The sequence below is a fragment of the Arachis hypogaea genome, chromosome 18, assembly GCF_003086295.3.
Source record: "Arachis hypogaea cultivar Tifrunner chromosome 18, arahy.Tifrunner.gnm2.J5K5, whole genome shotgun sequence".
NCBI lineage: Eukaryota > Viridiplantae > Streptophyta > Magnoliopsida > Fabales > Fabaceae > Arachis > Arachis hypogaea.
The window spans coordinates 45,662,137-45,680,880 of record NC_092053.1 but is presented as its reverse complement, the minus strand read 5'-3'; the positions used below and the strand labels follow the sequence as shown (position 1 = coordinate 45,680,880).

The 18,744-nt window shown below is 40.2% G+C and overlaps 1 long non-coding RNA gene across 3 annotated transcripts in view; it reads left to right on the top strand.

The window, feature by feature from the left end:
• The window catches only part of LOC112771959 (uncharacterized), a 62,403-nt gene extending 56,098 nt beyond the window's left edge, over positions 1-6,305 (top strand). For 2 of the 3 annotated variants that reach the window (XR_011876510.1, XR_011876519.1), the window contains one exon: positions 5,622-6,305. This is a non-coding gene — a long non-coding RNA (uncharacterized lncRNA). Of the gene's footprint in view, positions 1-1,413; positions 1,545-1,625; positions 2,096-5,621 lie in introns of those variants that run through there. The other variant, XR_011876517.1, reaches the window with a different exon arrangement.
• The last annotated feature ends 12,439 nt before the right edge of the window (positions 6,306-18,744 follow it).

The window sequence follows — 18,744 nt, the reverse complement described above, 5'->3', positions numbered from 1 at the left end:
CAAATAAAGAAAGAAACTGCTTCAAACTCAAGATCCAAAGGCCCAAGACTTGAAGAATGAACTAGAAGCTGAGAAGAGTAGTATATATAGGAGTAACTTTGAATTGTAAAGGAGTTCTGGAGGCTGAAGAACCACTCTCTGTATTTTACTTTCTTTGTAATTTCTAGTTTTATGATGTATTCTCCATCTTTGTTTTCATTTTCAAGAGCTATGAACAACTAAATCCCTTTCATTGGGTTAGGGAGCTCTGTTGTAATTTGATGGATCAATACTAATTTTCATTATTCTTCTTCTATCTTTCCTCTTGATTTTACTTGAAAGCTTTCGGTCTTCATCCAATTGAGTAGTTATCTTTGAAGAGAAGCTATTCAAACTTGGATCTCTTTTGAACCTTGAAAGAGGAATGAAGAGATCAAGCTAGAAATGCTTTCTCATGCTGGACCAAATTGGGTTTGGATGGGTATGTGACTATAACCCTCTCAATACTTGGTTTGGGAAATGCATGTGGTATACTCAGTGACCATACTTCATCTCTTCTCATGAGCAATTGACCAAGGAATTGGCTATTGATCAAGATTTGAGAGATTGAATTGCAAGAAATTGTAATTCAATCACTTAAGATTGCCAAGGAGATCAATGAGTGCATTGATTGAGGAAGAGATGAAAATGAACTTGATCCGGAGAATTGCAACATCTCCTAAGCCCAATGAACTCCCCATCTCTGATCTTACCCATTCTCTTTAATTTCTGCTATTTACTTTTATGAGCAAATCCCCCATTCCCATTTACAATTCTGCAATTTATTTTCAGTCATTTACTTCCAGTCCTTTAATTCTAGCATTTACTTTTCTGTTATTTACATTCCCGCCATTTTATTTTCTGCAACTCTCAACCCACTTTCTGGATTCGCTCAACTAGAACATTCTTCTAATCAAAGTTGCTTGATCAATCAATCCCTGTGGGATTCGACCTCACTCTATTGTGAGTTTTTACTTGACGACAAATTCGGTACACTTGCCGAAGGGAGATTTGTTGTGAGACAAGTTTTCCCCGCATCAGGTATTTTTTCAGTGTGGCAAACTTTCCTGTAGACATCCACAAGGGACACCCGAAGAGGGGTGTAATTGTGATTTTTTTTATTTTCTCCCCATGTCGATCTTCCTTCTTTTTGGATTCCTTACCCTTATCTCGGGAGGGGTAGGTGAATCCAGATTTTGAGGTCTCTCCTAGTCGGGAGTTTTCCTCCATGTTGATGTACTTCTAATGAGCGAATAATTTATACGCTTTTTGGCATTGTTTTTACATAGTTTTCAGTATGATTTAGTTAGTTTTTAGTATATTTTTATTAGTTTTTAATTAAAATTCACATTTCTAGACTTTACTATGAGTTTGTGTGTTTTTCTGTGATTTCAGGTATTTTCTGGCTGAAATTGAGGGACTTGAGCAAAAATCAGATTCAGAGGTTGAAGAAGGACTGTAGATGCTGTTGGATTCTAACCTTCCTGCACTCAAAGTGCATTTCACGAGCTACAAAACTCCAAATGGTACACTCTCAATTGCATTGGAAATTAGACATCCAGGGCTTTCCAGCAGTATATAATAGTCCATACTTTGATTAAGGATAGATGACGTAAACTGGCGTTGAACGCCAGTTCCATGCTGCATTCTGTAGTCAAACACCAGAAACAGGTGGCAAAGTGGAGTTAAACAACAGAAACAGGTTACAAACTGGCGTTCAACTCCAAGAAAGACCTCTACATGTGTAAAGCTCAATGCTCAGCCCAAGCACACACCAAGTGGGCCCCGGAAGTGGATTTCTGCATCATTTACTCATTTCTGTAAACCCTAGTAACTAGTTTAGTATAAATAGGACTTTTTACTATTGTATTTACATCTTTGGAATATCTTTGGAATATCTTTGGAACATTTTTAGTTTCATCTTTAGATCACGTTTGGGGGCTGGCCTCTCGGCCATGCCTAGACCTTCATCATTTATGTATTTTCAACGGTAGAGTTTCTACACACCATAGATTAAGGTGTGGAGCTCTGCTGTTCCTCATGAATTAATACAAAGTACTACTATTTTTCTATTCAATACAAACTTATTCCGCTTCTAAGATATTCATTCGTACTTCAATGTGAATGAGATGGTCGTGACAATCATCATCATTCCCACTTATGAACGCGTGCCTGACAACCACTTCCGTTCTACCTTAGATTGAATGGGTATCTCTTGGATATCTAATACAGGGGACCAAGTCCGAGATATTAGAATCTTCGTGGTATAAGTTAGAACCCATGGATGGCCATTCCTGAGATCCGAAAAGTCTAAACCTTGTCTGTGGTATTCCGAATAGGATATGGGAAGGGATGGCTGTGACGAGCTTCAAACTCGCGAGTGCTGGGCGTAGTGACAGATGCAAAAGGATCAATGGATCCTATTCCAGTATGATCGAGAACCGACAGATGAATAGCCGTGCCGTGACAGAGCATCTTGGATCATTTTCACTGAGAGGACGGGAAGTAGCCATTGACAACGGTGATGCCCAACATACATCTTGCCATGGAAAGGAGTAGGAATGATTGGATGAAGACAGCAGGAAAGCAGAGGTTCAGAGGAACGAAAGGCATCTCTATATGCTTATCTGAAATTCTCACCAAAGAATTACATAAATATCTCTATCCTATTTTAATTATCTTTTAGTACACTATAATCTCTTAATAAATCTGAATCAGCCTGACTGAGATTTACAAGGTGACCATAGCTTGCTTGTAGCCGACAATCTCCGTGGGATCGACCCTTACTCACGTAAGGTTTATTACTTGGACGACCCAGTGCACTTGCTGGTCAGTTGTGCGAAGTTGTGACAAAGAATTAAGATTATGAACGTGCGTATAAAGTTTTCAGCGTCGTCACCAAGGAATCACGACTTCCGCGCATCAAGCCGAAACTTAAACCCCTCATTCCTTCCTCTATTTCACACAACACAACTCTCTCTTCTTCCACTTGGCCGAAACCTACTCTCTCTCCCTCTCCTCTATTTCTCTTCTTCTTCTACTTCTTTCTTTCTTCCTTTTCTCGGGGACGAGCAAATATTTTAAGTTTGGTGTGGTAAAAGCATAGCTTTTTATTTTTTCATAACCATTTATGGCACCTAAGGCCAGAGAAACCTCTAGAAAGAGGAAAGGGAAGGCAGTTGCTTCCACCTCTGAGCCATGGGAGATGGAGAGATTCATCTCAAAGGTCCATCAAGACCACTTCTACGAAGTTGTGGCCAAGAAGAAAGTTGATCCCTGAGGTTCCTTTCAAGCTCAAAAAGAATGAGTATCCAGAGATCCGAATTGAAATCCAAAGAAGAGGTTGGGAAGTTCTCACCAACCCCATTCAACAAGTCAGGATCCTAATGGTTCAAGAGTTCTATGCAAACGCATGGATCACTAGGAACCATGATCAAAGTGTGAACCCGAATCCGAAGCATTGGCTTACCATGGTTCGGGAGAAATACTTAGATTTCAGTCCGGAAAATGTAAGGCTGGCATTCAACTTGCCAATGATGGAAGAAAACGCACGCCCCTACACAAGAAGGGTCAACTTTGATCAAAGGTTGGACCAAGTCCTCATAGACATATGTGAGGAAGGAGCTCAATGGAAAATTGACTCAAGAGGCAAGCCGGTTCAATTAAGAAGGCATGACCTCAAACCAGTGGCTAGGGGATGGCTAAAGTTCATTCAACGCTCAATCATTCCTACTAGTAACCGGTCTGAAGTTACTATAGACCGGGCCATCATGATCCATAGTATTATGATTGAAGAAGAGGTGGAAGTTCATGAGATTATACCTCAAGAACTTTACAAGGTGGCTGACAAGTCCTCCACTTGGGCAAGGTTAGCCATTCCTCACCTCATATGCCACCTCTGCAATTCAGCTGGAATTGACATAGAGGGAGATATCCTCATTGAAGAGGACAAGCCCATCACTAAAAAAAGGATGGAGCAAATAAGAGACCATGGACCTCAACATGAGCATGAGGAGACTCCTCACCATGAAATCCCTGAGATGCCTCAGGGGATGCACTTTCCTCCACAGAATTATTGAGAACAAATTAACACTTCCCTAGGAGAATTAAGTTCCAACATGGGACAACTAAGGGTGGAGCACCAAGAGCACTCCATCATCCTCCATAAAATTAGAGAAGATCAAAGAGCTATGAGGGAGGAGTAAGAAAGACAAGGAAGAGACATAGAGGAGCTCAAAAGCACCATTGGTTCTTCAAGAAGAGGAAGACGCCACCCTCACTAAGGTGGACTCATTCCTTAATCTCCTTGTCTATTTATTTGCTATTTTCGGTTTCCATGCTTCATGTTTAATTATGTTTGTGTCTTTAATATATGATCATTAGTGTCTAAGTGTCTATGCCTAAAAGTATGAATATGAATCCATCACCTCTCTTAAATGAAAATTGTTCTAAAAACAAAAGAACAAGAAGTACATGGTTTTGAATTCATCCTTGAAACTAGTTTAATTATTTTGATGTGGTGGTAATACTTTTTGTTTTCTGAATGTATGCTTGAACAGTTCATATGTCTTTTGAAGTTATTGTTTATGAATGTTAAATATGTTGGCTCTTGAAAGAATGATGAAAAGGAGAAATGTTATTTGATAATTTGAAAAATCATAAAAATGATTCTTGAAGCAAGAAAAAGCAGTAAATACAAAAGCTTGCAGAAAAAAAAGGAGAAAAAAAAATAGCGAAAAAGAAAAAAAAGAGAAAAAAAGAAAAAGAAAAATCAAGCAGAAAAAGCCAAAAGCTCTTTGAACCAAAAGGTAAGAGCAAAAAGCCAATAGCCCTTAAAACCAAAAGGCAAGAGTAATAAAAAAAGGATCCAAGGCTTTGAGCATCAGTGGATAGGAGGGCCTAAAGGAATAAAATCCTGGCCTAAGCGGCTAAACCAAGCTGTCCCTAACCATGTGCTTGTGGCGTGAAGGTGTTAAGTGAAAACTTGATACTGAGTGGTTAAAGTCAAGGTCCAAAGCAAAAAGAAGAGTATGCTTAAGAACCCTGGACACCTCTAATTGGGGACTTTAGCAAAGCTGAGTCACAATCTGAAAAGGTTCACCTAGTTATGTGTCTGTGGCATTTATGTATCCGGTGGTAATATTGGAAAACAAAGTGCTTAGGGCCACGGCAGAGACTCATAAAGTAGCTGTGTTCAAGAATCAACATACTGAACTAGGAGAATCAATAACACTATCTGAACTCTGAGTTCCTATAGATGCCAATCATTCTGAACCTCAATGGATAGAGTGAGATGCCAAAACTATTCAAGAGGCAAAAAGCTACAAGTCCCGCTCATCTGATTGGAGCTAAGTTTCATTGATATTTTGGAATTTATAGTATATTCTCATCTTTTTATCCTATTTTATTTTCAGTTGCTTGGGGACAAGCAACAATTTAAGTTTGGTATTGTGATGAGCGGATAATTTATACGCTTTTTGGCATTGTTTTTACATAGTTTTCAGTATGATTTAGTTAGTTTTTAGTATATTTTTATTAGTTTTTAATTAAAATTCACATTTCTAGACTTTACTATGAGTTTGTGTGTTTTTCTGTGATTTCAGGTATTTTCTGGCTGAAATTGAGGGACTTGAGCAAAAATCAAATTCAGAGGTTGAAGAAGGACTGCAGATGCTGTTAGATTCTGACCTTCCTGCACTCAAAGTGAAATTTCTCGAGCTACAGAACTCCAAATAGCGCGCTCTCAATTGCGTTGAAAAGTGGACATCCAGGGCTTTCCAGCAATATATAATAGTCCATAATTTGATTAAGGATAGATGAAGTAAACCGGCGTTGAACGCCAGTTCCATGCTGGATTCTGGAGTCAAACGCCAGAAATAGGTTGCAAAGTGGAGTTAAACGCCAGAAACAGGTTACAAACTGGCGTTCAACTCCAAGAAAGACCTCTACATGTGTAAAGCTCAATGCTCAGTCCAAGCACACACCAAGTGGGCCCCGGGAGGTGGATTTCTGCATCATTTGCTCATTTATGTAAACCCTAGTAACTAGTTTAGTATAAATAGGACTTTTTACTATTGTATTTACATCTTTGGAATATCTTTGGAATATCTTTGGAACATTTTTAGTTTCATCTTTAGATCACGTTTGGGGGCTGGCCTCTCGGCCATGCCTGGACCTTCATCATTTATGTATTTTCAACGGTAGAGTTTCTACACACCATAGATTAAGGTGTGGAGCTCTGCTGTTCCTCATGAATTAATACAAAGTACTACTGTTTTTCTATTCAATACAAACTTATTCCGCTTCTAAGATATTCATTTGCACATCAATGTGAATGAGATGGTCGTGACAATCATCATCATTCCCAATTATGAACGCGTACCTGACAACTACTTCCGTTCTACATTAGATTGAATGGGTATCTCTTGGATATCTAATATAGGGGACCGAGTCAAAGATATTAGAATCTTCGTGGTATAAGTTAGAACCCATGGATGGCCATTCCCGTGATCCGGAAAGTCTAAACCTTGTCTGTGGTATTGATGCCACGGCATTTTGGCCAGTTTCACTGACCTTTTCTTTACTGTTTTTAAGGTAGTTTCATGCATTTTCTTAGGAAATAAGCTAGTTTTGGGTAGATATTCACTTACATCTTGATTCAAGCATACATTGTGCACTTTACATGATTTCATGAGAATTTTGCATGAATTATATGATAAATTGGATGATGCATGATCCCATGATTAAGAGAAAGACTTTGATACACTTTGTTTGATTGATTTCAGGCCAAAAGAAGAAGAGAGGAGCCACGTTAATGGCTACGTTAGTTACACTAACGTGGGCACTAACGTGGAAGGAAGGAAAGCCACAACGTTAGTGAGAAAAGTTAGTGGCATTAACTTTGAAGAAAGGAAATGGAGCCAACGTTAGTGACACTTAACATTATCACTAACGTTGGACCAAGCTCATAAGAGGCCACGTTAGTTGCCACATTAACTTAGTTAACGTGGCCTCTAACGTTAAGAAGTAAAGGGGAAGCCAACGTTAGTGACATTCAACTTTATCACTAATGTTGGCCAAGTCACAATAAGCCACGTTAACTCCCACGTTAACCTAGTTAACGTGGAAGCTAACGTGAAGAAACAAGGTGGTGGACAACGTTAGTGACACCAAACATTGTCACTAACGTTGGAAGGAACCCACACAAGCCCCAATAAGCCACGTTAACTCCCACGTTAACCTAGTTAACGTGGAAGCTAACGTGAAGAAGGGAGGTGATCGCCAACGTTAGTGACACCCAACATTGTCACTAATGTTGGAATGAGCCCACACAAGCCACTATGAGCCTTAGTTAACGTGGGAGTTAACGTGGGCAAAAGTTCCACCTGGCAGCCTAACCATGCCTTCTTCAAACACGCATAACTTGAGCCACAAAGCTCCAAATGAGGTGATTCCAGTGGCATTAGAAAGTAGGTGTCCCGAGCTTTCTAAGAATATATGGCACTACATAGTTGACACTAAATTTGAGGGAGAAAACCTGCCCCGAAAGTGCAATAATGAACTTGGTATCAACCTGTATAAAGGCCAGCTGACCTCTTCACCTTCCAAGAAGTGTAACTCGAGTTGTAGAGCTCCAAATGATGCGCTTCCAAAGGCATTGGAAAGTAGATATCTAGTTCCAAAAATATATAATAGTATGGGGTGGACACTAAGTTTGAGCTCCAGAAACTGGCAATAATGAAGCCCTGATCGTTAGCGTTATTGGCACTCAAGTTTTCCAGTAACGCTGGCAACTATGCCCGCGACCATGTCCACTTCAAAGGAGCATCACTTGAGCTACAGAGGTCCAATTGAGGTGATTTGTGTTGCGTTAGAAATATGACATTCAGAGCTTTCCAAAGATATATAATACTCTATAGTGGGCATGAAATTGGAGCACAAACAAGAGGCATCTTTTGAGCCCCAAAAACACCAACTAGGCAGCAAGTGCAACGTTAGCCACAATAACTTTAGCACTAACGCCACACTTGTAGCGTTAGTGTGGCTAACTTTAGCACTAACTTTAGCACCTGGACCTTAACTTGACTCACTTCTCAAGTCCACTTCAAAGCTCAAACAAGCAAGCCCACAATTGTCAACCAATCAAGACCACAAGAAGCATCTAGAATAGGAATTTTCATTTAATTGTAATTTGCTTTTAATTTCATTTTGTAATTTAGGAGAGCCTATATAAAGGCCTTAGTCTTTACATTGAAAGCATCTTGGAAATTCTGGAAAGGGGGATTGAAGAGGGGTCCTCGGACTCCCTCCCCTCACACACTTTTTCTTTTCTTTCTTTGTACTTTTCATTTATGAATTTTGAAGTTTTATTTTCAGTTTCAATCTTCATCTTTACTTTTCTGCACTTTCTTTCTTTTCTATTTTGGTAGAGCAATGATCAACTAACTCTTTACATTGGGTTAGAGAGCTCTATTGTGATTCAATGGATTAAGTGTAGTTGTTATTCTTCTTCTTCTTTCTTTCCTCTTGATTTTACTAGAGAGCTTTCGATCTTCATCCAATTGGGTAGTTATCTTGGAAAAGAAACTATTCATACTTGGATCTCTTCTGAACCTTGAAAGAGGAATGAAGAGATCATGCTAGAAATGCTTTCTCATGCTGGACCAAATTGGGTGTGGATGGATATGTGACTATAATCCTCCAACACTTGAATTGGGAAATGCATGTGGTATAATCAGTGACCATACTTCATCTCTTCTCATGAGCAATTGGCCAAGGAATTAGCTATTGATCAAGATTTGAGAGATCGAATTACAAGGAATTGTAATTCGATCACTTAAGATTGCCAAGGAGATCAATGAGTGCATTGATTGAGGAAGAGATGAGAATGAACTTGATCCGGAGGATTGCAATATCTCTCGATCCCAATGTTCATTTTATTTTTAGTTCTTACATTTACTTTTCTTGCCATTTTACTTTTATGCACTTTATTGCTTTCTTTACTTTTCTGTCAATTTACAATTCCTTATGCTCATCATCCAAATCTGAACCGTCTAACTAGGATAATCAATTAACCATTGATTGCTTAATCCGTTAATCTCTGTGGGATTCGACCTCACTGTATTGTGAGTTTTACTTGACGACAATTCGGTACAGTTGCCGAAGGGAGATTTGTTGAGAGACAAGTTTTCCGTGCATCAAGTTTATGGCGCCGTTGCCGGGGATTAATTGTGATTAACAAACTACCGGTTGATTGATTTACTAGATTAGACACTTTTATTTTGTCTTTGTTTTCTTTTGTTTCTTTATTTTCTTTTGCTAACTAACTGTTTGTGATATTGCCTCACTGGGAATTTCCTCATCTGTGACAATGGAGATTCCAATTTCTTGTGGTGATTATTGTTTGAGACAGAGCTTTTTGTAGGAAGGAAAGGAGCATCCCTCGTATTGTAGTCAATCACATTTCATGAGAAACTCTCCACCACCACAGGATGATCCAATTTACTATGCTCATGGTGGGTGGGAGTATCAAGAACATGAAATGGGGTACTTTCCAGAGCCACAAAATGGTACATATTTTGGTAAAATTGATCACTACTCAAGTTGTGGGTGGGAAAATCAAAATCAGAGAGATTTCACTCATTCATACCCCAGTCATCAAGAGCCAACACCTCTCAATTATACAACCTCACCTCCAAGTTTTACATGCCAAAATTCTTCATCATTTGAGTATGCCTCAGCACAAAAGTCTATCCCAAATCCATACAATTCATTTCACCATCCACAAAACTCAATTTACTACCCACAAGAGTCATACCACTTTCAGAACACACAACCACAAAATAACCAATTCCATTCACAAACTAACCCCGCCCAACCATTACAACCTACCCAACCACCTTTAGAGAGACTCGCTAGGATAGAACTCCTCCTTGAAGAAATAATGAAGACAATCGAAGAGGAGAAAATAGCAGAAAGAGACCATGAAGAAAAATTAAGACAGAATGCACAACTCTATTCTGAAGAACAATTCATTGAAGAGCTGAGATCACAAAGAGAAACCACTCCACTCTCTCCAGAAACAGAGGAGTTCATTCAAAGGTCAAGAAAAAGAGAGGAAGTCAATCAAGGGAGCCCACACTCCAATGAAATAGAGAGTTGCATAGAGGGTGAGTTCATTGAACCACCAATTCAAGAAGTTTTTGATGAAGAGGATGCTCCACCCATCATACAATACCCAAATCCTGAAATCAAGGTGGTGAAGGCAATCAACATGAACACTAACAAAAGGATGGTGACCAAGAAAAGAAGGACAATATCCATGAAGAAGGAAAGGTCAACCAAAAGCCATCCCACCCCTACCCCAACAAGCAAGTTTACTCAAGCTAACAACAGAAGAAGGCTTGCTGGGGAGAGGCACTCAAAACAAGGGGCATTAACTGGCTCCTCTTTCCTCTTGAGGTCATTCCTCTTAACAAACTGGAAGAAGAGGAAGAAAGTCGTGAACAACATGTCAAGCTAATGACATTAAAAGAGCGTTTGTTGGGAAGCAACCCAACCGTAGGTAACATTTTCTTGCTTTGCTTAGTTTACTTTCAATAATTTGGCATATGATTGCACTCTAAGTTTGGTTTTACCATGCAACAATTTAAATTTCAATCTTCACTGGGTACTTGCAACATTCTAGATTGACAGTGGCACACTAAGTTTGGTGTTGCCACTTAACTTTCATGCAAAGTACCATGCCAACACCACTTACTAATCCAATCAAAATGTCTCTGTTTGTATCTCTTGTGTCTTTATTGTATCCTTAACCTTGCTTGCTGAGACACATGTATACTCACACTTCATTCTAAGACATTCATGATCCATCATGGACCCCATCACCACTGTTTTAATTGTTGCTTGAGTATAAGCAATCATTCTATGACTGGTGTGGAAAGGGGAAGAATAGGAGGAAAAGGGCAACAATAATGAAGATAAAATACAAGGTGGTAAAGTTCCTTTCTCCTCTTACTTATTTCCAGTACATTCAATTGCATGATTGTCTTCTAAGTTCTTTGTATGTATGTGTGCTTGCCCCTTGTGAATAAGCATGTCAATTCTGTCTTTTAAACTTTTTATTGATTAAGGCTGTGTTTTCTAGTCTAAATGTCATTACTGCATCCTTACTTTGCTTACTTGTATGCTTATCCCTTTTGAATCAAATGAAAAGAGAATGACTGTTTTATAAAAGACCAGAGTGGAGTTCATACTATGGAGTAAGTTCCTGAGTTTGTGGTGTGGTCATAAGTTAGCTAAGTTGGTTCAACCACAAGGTGGGAAGACAATTATCTGTCCTGAATCATATGCTTTGAACACACCCCATGAGACTAGCTAAATAACAAGATCCTAATAAGAAAAAGGGAAAGAACAATCAAAGTTGAAAAATAAAAGAAAAAGAATAAGTAATAAGGCTAGGCACCAATGGTTTTTAATCTGAAGGCATGTGTCTGTGATGCTCCTGTGTGAGGGATTTTCTTGGATGAATAAGCTCTTAGGGATGCCTTATCACTTGGTAACTTGGGTTAACTAACTCGGGATTATCAGCTGAAAGTCCACTATCAAGAGTAACCCTCACTACAGAGCATTTAGTAACCCAAAGAGGTGCTGGACACCAAGGTCTTAAGAAAAGAAAATAAATAACTATGTGCTTGTGGTGTGTATGTATGGGGGAGAGACTTGAGCAAGTAAGTCCTTAGGGGTGCTTCAACACCTAGCACCTTGAACCAACTGGTTCGGGAGTGTTGGCTGAAAGCTTATTTTAAAGAGTTGCCCCCTTACAGAGCACTTAGCTTAAGAACAAAAATAAGCTTTGAAATGACAACAAAAGGATCAATGAATAAAAGTCTCATGGGATGCAATCACAGTAAGTATTCTAGGACATGATAAAGGTCTGAAAGCCAGGAATGAACCTAAGTTGCTATGCATGAAACCACCATAAAACCAGGGACATGACTTCCACAAGAATGACTCATTTCTCTTGGCATTCCATTCATCATTCTCTTGTTCCAGTACTTGCTTAGGGACAAGCAAGCTTTAAGTTTGGTGTTGTGATACCAGGGTATTTTGGCCAGTTTCACTGACCTTTTCTTTACTGTTTTTAAGGTAGTTTCATGCATTTTCTTAGGAAATAAGCTAGTTTTGGGTAGATATTCACTTACATCTTGATTCAAGCATACATTGTGCACTTTACATGATTTCATGAGAATTTTGCATGAATTATATGATAAATTGGATGATGCATGATCCCATGATTAAGAGAAAGACTTTGATGCACTTTGTTTAATTGATTTCAGGCCAAAAGAAGAAGAGAAGAGCCACGTTAGTGGCTACGTTAGTTACACTAACGTGGGCACTAATGTGGAAGGAAAGAAAGCCACAACGTTAGTGAGAAAAGTTAGTGGCATTAACTTTGAAGAAAGGAAATGGAGCCAAAGTTAGTGACACTTAACATTATCACTAACGTTGGACCATGCTCATAAGTGGCCATGTTAGTTGCCACGTTAACTTAGTTAACGTGGCCTCTAACGTTAAGAAGTAAAGGGGAAGCCAACGTTAGTGACACTCAACTTTATCACTAACATTGGCCAAGTCACAATAAGCCACGTTAACCTAGTTAACGTGGAAGCTAACGTGAAGAAGGGAGGTGATCGCCAATGTTAGTGACACCCAAAATTATCACTAACGTTGGAATGAGCCCACACAAGCCACTATGATCCACGTTAACTCCCATGTTAACTTAGTTAACGTGGTAGTTAACGTGGGCAAAAGTCCCACCAGGCAGCCTAACTATGCCTTCTTCAAACACGCATAACTTGAGCCAGAAAGCTTCAAATGAGGTGATTTCAGTGGCATTGGAAAGTAGGATTCCAGGGCTTTCCAAGCATATATGGCACTACATGGTTGACACTAAATTTGAGAGAGAAAACCGACCCTGAAAGTGCAATAATGAACATGGTATCAACCTGTATAAAGGCCAGCTGACCTCTTCATCTTCCAAGAAGTGTAACTCGAGTTATAGAGCTCCAAATGATGCGCTTCCAAAAGCATTGGAAAGTAGACATTCAGGGCTTTCCAACAATATATAATAGTATGGGGTGGACACTAAGTTTGAGCTCCAGAAACTGGCAATAATGAAGCCCTGATCGCTAGCGTTATTGGCACTCAAGTTTTCCAGTAACGCTGGCAACTATGCCCGCCACCATGTCCACTTCAAAGGAGCATAACTTGAGCAACAGAGGTCCAATTGAGGTGATTCTAGTTGCATTAGAAAGCTGACATTCAGAGCTTTCCAATGATATATAATACTCTATAGTGGGCATGAAATTGGAGCACAAATAAGAGGCATCTTTTAAGCCCCAAAAACACCAACTGGGCAGCAAGTGCAACGTTAGCCACAATAACTTTAGCACTAACGCCACACTTGTAGCGTTAGTGTGGCTAACTTTAGCACTAACTTTAGCACCTGGACCTCAACTTGACTCACTCTCTCTCAAGTCCACTTCAAAGCTCAAACAAGCAAGCCCACAATTGTCAACCAATCAAGACCACAAGAAGCATCTAGAATAGGAATTTTCATTTAATTGTAATTTGCTTTTAATTTCATTTTGTAATTTAGGAGAGCCTATATAAAGGCCTTAGTCTTTACATTGAAAGCATCTTGGAAATTCTGGAAAGGGGGATTGAAGAGGGGTCCTCGGACTCCCTCCCCTCACACACTTTTCCTTTTCTTTCTTTGTACTTTTCATTTATGAATTTTGAAGTTTTATTTTCAGTTTCAATCTTCATCTTTACTTTTCTACACTTTCTTTCTTTTCTATTTTGGTAGAGTAATGATCAACTAACTCTTTACATTGGGTTAGAGAGCTCTATTGTGATTCAATGGATTAAGTGTAGTTGTTATTCTTCTTCTTCTTTCTTTCCTCTTGATTTTACTAGAGAGCTTTCGATCTTCATCCAATTGGGTAGTTATCGTGGAAAAGAAACTATTCATACTTGGATCTCTTCTGAACCTTGAAAGAGGAATGAAGAGATCATGCTAGAAATGCTTTCTCATGCTGGACCGAATTGGGTGTGGATGGATATGTGACTATAATGCTCCAACACTTGAATTGGGAAATGCATGTGGTATAATCGGTGACCATACTTCATCTCTTCTCATGAGCAATTGACCAAGGAATTGGCTATTGATCAAGATTTGAGAGATCGAATTACAAGGAATTGTAATTCGATCACTTAAGATTGCCAAGGAGATCAATGAATGCATTGATTGAGGAAGAGATGAGAATGAACTTGATCTGGAGGATTGCAATATCTCTTGATCCCAATGTTCATTTTATTTTTAGTTCTTACATTTACTTTTCTTGCCATTTTACTTTTCTGCACTTTATTGCTTTCTTTACTTTTCTGTCAATTTACAATTCCTGCTGCTCATCATCCAAATCTGAACCGTCTAACTAGGATAATCAATTAACCATTGATTGCTTAATCCGTTAATCTCTGTGGGATTCGACCTCACTCTATTGTGAGTTTTACTTGATGACAATTCGGTACACTTGCCGAAGGGAGATTTGTTGAGAGACAAGTTTTCCGTGCATCAGGTATTCCGAGTAGGATCTGGGAAGGGATGGTTGTGACGAGCTTCAAACTCGCGAGTGCTGGGCGTAGTGACAGACCCAAAAGGATCAATGGATCCTATTCCAGTATGATCGAGAATTGACAGATGAATAGCCGTGCCGTGACAGAGCATCTTGGACCATTTTCACTAAGAGGACGGGAAGTAGCCATTGACAACGGTGATGCCCAACATACAGCTTGCCATGGAAAGGAGTAGGAATGATTGGATGAAGACAGCAGGAAAGCAGAGGTTCAGAGGAACGAAAGGCATCTCTATACGCTTATCTGAAATTCTCACCAATGAATTACATAAGTATCTCTATCCTATTTTAATTATCTTTTAGTACACTATAATCTCTTAATACATCTGAATCTGCCTGACTGAGATTTACAAGGTGACCATAGCTTGCTTCATGCCGACAATCTCCGTGGGATCGACCTTTACTCACGTAAGGTTTATTACTTGGATGACCCAGTGCACTTGCTGGTCAGTTGTGCGAAGTTGTGACAAAGGATTAAGATTATGAACGTGCGTATAAAGTTTTCAGCACCGTTACCAAGGAATGGAACCGTCACAACTTCCGCGCACCAACTTCTCTGCTCGTTCTTGCACTTCGTTCAGAGATTCGGGGTATTTTTCGATATAGATTGGCTAAAAGGTCCCTCTCGCAAGCCATTGATGAGGCTCATAATGGCAGCCTCCGTTGGTAGGCTTTGTATGTCCAGGCATACCTTGTTGAATCTTTCCATGTAGCTGCGTAGACCTTCCTGATCTCCTTGTTTGATTCCTAATAAACTTGGGGCGTGCTTGGTTTTGTCTTTCTGGATAGAGAATCTGGCTAAAAACGTTTTGGCCAAGTCGTCAAAGCTTGAGACGGACCTAGGGGGTAGATTGTCGAACCACCTAATCGCTGTTTTGGTTAAGGTAGTTAGGAAGGCTTTGCAGCGGAATGCGTCCGAGGCGTCGGTGAGGTACATTCGACTTCTGAAATTACTGAGGTGATGGCTGGGATCTGCCGTGTCGTCGTATAAAGGCATATCTGGGAGTTTAAAGTCCTTGGGGATTTTGGTCTTCATGATCTCCCTAGTGAATGGATCTTGATCCTTGCGAGAGCTGTCCTCATGGGTGGATCGAGTAGCTTTGGTTTTGAGATCGGCTTCGAGTTTTAGAAGTTTATCTTCTAATTTCTGGCGCCGCCTTATCTCCCTTTGTAGATATTTCCCAGCTTCTCGCTGATGTTGGGCTTCTTTTTCAAGTTGTTTTAAACGATCTTGAAGCGTCTCTAGAGCTCTTGGGTTTAGTGAGTTTTTGTCCCCGTTAGATTCTGGGGTATCTTTCGGTGTAGTGTCTGCGTTTTTGTGTGGCGTTCTATCTTCTAGATCTGAATCATGGTCGTTGTCATGGTCGTCCGCCATGGTGATGGGATGACTTCCAGGTTCCCCAGCAACAGCGCCAATGTTCCAAGGGTTACCTGAAACTGTAGGTCGATCTCGGACGAGATCTTCTGTACTGGTCGGAGCTGATGTGTCCAGCTGGTGGATGGCAGCCGGAGTGGCCGTGTCCGACTTGTTAGACTGGCTATGCTGCTGATCCTTTGTCACCGGAGGGTGGTGGTACCTGCAAGGGACTCCGATGCTTAAGTTATCAAGGGTATTAAATAGGTTTTTAGAAGAATCAGAGTATGAGTTATACCTGGGTGCTCCAGTATATTTATAGTAGTGTGGAGTGACCTTTTTAGGTAAGATAAGTTAGTTATCTTATCTTATCTTATCTTTGGGTGAGGTCATCTTATCTTCAAGGGAACCACCCTTATCTCTGTAGGTCTAGGCCACTTTTGGATTTGGGTCGTGTTCCTCTATCTGGGTCCTTTATTGGGCTTCCCTGGTGAGTTGGCCGAGCTCTTTGAGAGGAGGTCAGATAGTCTGACTGGAAAGAGGTCGGTTGCCTTGTTGCTAAACATCCCGGGTCGGATAGCTCGACCCATGGTATGAACAGTTATCAATTTATTGGGTTTGCTTAAGTGACAAACAAAACTTTTGTAAGAAAGGAATTCTTGTCAGTCTAGAAGCTATACTTACAACGGGAATATATTTTTATAAAAATTCTAGACCAGCTAGAAAACCGTTCTTCACTCACCGCTTCTAGTGGTGGCTCCCTTTCGAAAAACAAAATAGAGGGAGAAGCTTGGAATTTGATAAAGGATGTTGCGGAAGCTACAAAACATACAAGGGTGAGAAGTAATCCTCTCAAGGGTGTGGTAGAACCATCCCCTTCCGAATCAAGCCTAACCAAAGCATTTGGGGATATGACCACCATCCTTACGCAAATACAAAAGGATTAAAAGGAATACTACTCCATCCAAGCTGTCCAAGCCCCACCTCCAGTTGTTCAACTTGAAGGCCCTCCTAGGATTTGTGGTTTGTGCTCTAGCACCACACATTACACCAATCAATGCCATCAAATTCAAGAGGAACATGCTCTAGTAGTAGCCAATGTAAATTACCCTATCCTTCTCAAGGCCAAAACAATTACCCTCAAGGTGGTAATCAACATCAAGGGTGGAAGGATAATGCACAAGGGAGCAATCAAAACCAAAGATGGAACAACTCTTCTTCTCACCACAACAATAACCAATCTTCATCCCAATACCACCATAACAACACCAAGTACCAAGCACCACACCATAGACAACAATCTAACCAAACTCCTCCATCTTCCAACAATCAAGTTGATGAGCTTAGAGCTACCATGGAGAAACGGGACGAGAGCAACAAGGCTCAATTTGATGCCTTGGGCGCTCAATTGGCTAACCTCACCAACATGCTTTTAAAGATGGCCATGTCAAACCAACCATCAACTCCCAACAATAACACCAACTAACCCTCAAGCTCTTCTATCCTTCCATCCCAATCCCAACCAAACCCAAAGGGCGGTCTCAACGCCATCACTCTACGGTGGGGGACTACATTGGAGGAGATACCTCCAAGGGTCATGGGAGACATTCATGAGGAGGAAGTGGTTGTTGAAGCTCCACATGAAGAAGAGGTGGTAGACAAAAGGCATGAGGAAGAAGGAGTAAGCCTCAAGGAACCCAAGAGGAAAGCTATAGTGGATCAGTCCATTCCTATTCCATTCCCATCCATGGTGAAGAAGGCAAAGAAAACACCGGAATTTGATTTGAACATGCTTCAAGTGTTCAAGAAGGTTGAGGTAACCATACCACTTCTTGATGCTATTCAACAAATTCCAAAGTATGCAAAATTTTTGAAAGACTTGTGTACACACAAGGATAGGATAGGAGAATTAGAGACATTATCCTTGGGTAGTTCAATTTTTTCTTTGATGGAACCTATTCCAAAGAAATGTGGTGACCCTGGACCTTGTTTGGTGTCTTGTTGTATTGGTGGGAGAACTTTTCATGATTGTATGCGTGACCTGGGAGCTTGTGTAAGCATCATGCCGCTTTCTATCTATGTGCGGTTGAATTTAGCTCCATTAAAGAAGTCGGCGGCGAGGTTTGCCTCAGCCGATAAAAGTGTGATCACAGTGATGGGAATAGCGGAAGATGTACTTGTGGCGATCAAGGATTTGATTTTTCCAGTTTACTTTTACATCCTTGAAATGCCTCTAACAGAAAATAGAAGCTCATCCTTCGTTCTACTTGGTAGACCCTTCCTTAAGACCTCTAAATTCAAGTTAGATGCCTTCACCGGCATATATTCTTTTGAGGTTGGAGACAAGACTATCAAGTTCAATTTAGAAGAAGCCATGAAACATCCTCTCGAAGAACATTCCGTGCTCCAGTGTGATGTAATTGATGAAGTGGTAGCGGAAGTGCAAGAAGAAGACCACAACAAGTTGTGCTACCCTATTGTTGAGGAGATGGATGACTAAGAGGATGAACATGAGAAAGTTGTTAAGAATGAACTCCATGAGCTTGATGAAAAGGAACCTCAGCTTGAGGCAAAAAGTGAACTGAAGCCTCTTCCATCTCATATAAAGTATGCTTTCTTAGAGGACAACCAAAGGTTTCCGGTCATTATTGCTAGTGAGCTTTCAAGTGAAGA